This window comes from Prionailurus bengalensis, chromosome C1, assembly GCF_016509475.1.
Source record: "Prionailurus bengalensis isolate Pbe53 chromosome C1, Fcat_Pben_1.1_paternal_pri, whole genome shotgun sequence".
In the NCBI taxonomy this organism is placed as follows: domain Eukaryota; kingdom Metazoa; phylum Chordata; class Mammalia; order Carnivora; family Felidae; genus Prionailurus; species Prionailurus bengalensis.
In genome coordinates, this window is record NC_057345.1 from 77324776 (window position 1) to 77327162 (window position 2387).

Genomic DNA, 2387 nt, shown 5'->3' on the forward strand with positions numbered 1-2387 from the left:
GTGTCTGGGTGGCTCAGTTGATTAAGCGTCCCACTCTGGATACTGGCTCAGGTCATCATTTCACAGTTCATGAGATGGAGTCCTGCGTCGGGCTCTGCACTGACAGCATGGAGCCTTCTTGGGATTCTCTCTGCCCCTACCCCACTTGGGCACTCTCAAAAATTTTAAATAAACATTAAAAAAAATGGGGTGCCTGGATGGCCCAGTCAGTTGAGCATCTTATCAGTCAGCTCCAGTCATGATTTCATGGCTCGTGGGTTCAAGCCCTACACCAGGCTCTGTGCTGACAGCTCAGATTCTGTGTCTCTCTCCCTCTCTGCCCCTCCCCTGCTTGTGCTCTCCCTCTCAAAAATGAATAAACATTAAAAAACAAAATAGCTGATTTGAGACTTTTGTCTACAAAGTCCAATACCTGGGCTTTTCCTGGACACTTCCTATTGGCTATTTTTGTTTTGTTTTGTTTTGAGGAGTCATACTTTGTTTCACAGCATGCACTGTTTTTAGAGAAATGGATATATTATTATGTGGCAAACCTGGGTTTCTCTCTCTCATCTTAAGGTCTGTTATTTAGTGACTTTTCCGAACTAATCCTGTAAAGCTGTATCCCTTCCTATGTGAAACCACTGCAATTTCTTAGTTGGCTTAGTGATCAGTTAATCGCACAGAGATTTCCTTAAATGCCTGGAACCCACAAAATACTGGCTTTTGCCAAGGGGCTTGATGTGTGGGTTGAGGCATACCTTCAGTACTCAATCAGGCAGTTTACAACTGTGCCTTAGGTTTCACTTTCTGCTTTTATAGAGCCTCAAGGTCAGCCACAGGGGATAGCTTAGGGCCTTCTTGGGCCTTCCTAAGCATGCACACCCTGTGCATGTGTGTGGCCTTCTAAATTTCCATGTCAAGAACTTTTCAAAGCCTTTATGGACACTGTATTTGTCTTTTCTTACAAGCTTTTTCATCAATATACTGTTTGCCCTGTTATCACCCCTTGCAGCAGCAACTAAAATATTTCCCTGTAAATATTTCAACAAACCCCACCTATGCAGCAGCTGTAGCACTGGAGGAATTCTGAGGTATGAACAGGTAAAGCTTCTATTTGTTTTCCCACAGAGCCACCAGACAGTTCAAGTAATGACAATTCTTTGTGAATGGAGTCCACTCTGCTCCCTGAGGTACCTAGAATGTGGGTTATTTTCAAGGCTACTTGCTAAGCTGCAGAGTAAGGAGAAAAGGTGATGGTTTCCACCCAGCTCTTTCTTGAGACAATTAAACTTGGCGTGAGTGATAAATGGTGAGAGCCACCATTTTGGAAGAATGCCCAGAACATATGGAGAGGCTACATGATGATGTTCAAGGCAACAGCCCAGCTAAAGCTGACAGCTAGTATTAACCACCAGACACATGAGTGAATGAGCCTTCTGTAGATTCAACACTGAGCAGCCCTAGTTAACACTAACTGGGAGAAGGAAGAGTGCTTCCCTACTGAGCCCTGCTCAAACTTCAGTTTCAAGGCTAAAAACATTGTTCCTGGTCATTTAATTGTATATATTTAAGATGTACAACTTGGTGTTTTGATATACATAATGATAGGATACTAGAGTCAAGCAAATTAACATATCCATCTCCTCCTACAGTTACCTGTGTGTGTGTGTTGTGTGTGGTCAGAGCACGTGAAATCTATTTTCTTAGATTTCGTTTTCAATACAGTATTACTAGTTACAGTCATAATGTTGTACATTAGCTTTCCTCATTCATCCTGTAGACTGCAATTTTATATCCTTTAACCAACATCTCCCTATTTTCCCCACGTGGTAACCAGTGGGGTTACTATTCTAGGCTCCACATGTAACTAAGATCATGCAGTATTTTTCTATGTCTGGCTTATTTCACTTGGCATAATGTCCTCTTCGGGTTCATCTGTGTCGTTGCAAATGGCAGAGTCTCCTTTTTAAGGCTGGATGATATATATGTGTGTATATATATATGATATTCCTATATATATATTAAGATCTGTTAGCAAACACAGAAAGCTGGTCTCAAATGACCCAGAAATGATGGATGAGAAGTGGCAGAAATAATACACTGGTGGTTCTGTTCAGAGTCCACATCCCACTTGTGCCCAGGGGTGGGCCAGGGTAAGGATGGCACAGCCAGGCCCCAATGCTTGCTTGCAGACATCCATGGACTGCTTGCTATAGGGTGGTGGAGGACCTGTGGACAGCAACATAGGTCAAAGTTACATCGTGGGTGGGAGACTCCACAGCTGAGGACGTTTTACACTGTCAGTGCAGAAACACTGGCTAGTACTCACCAGCACGTGGCTGTTCTTGATCTTTCCTATAGTTAGCGTCCTTCAGATCCTTAAAAATGAAAAAAAACTGCCTGGT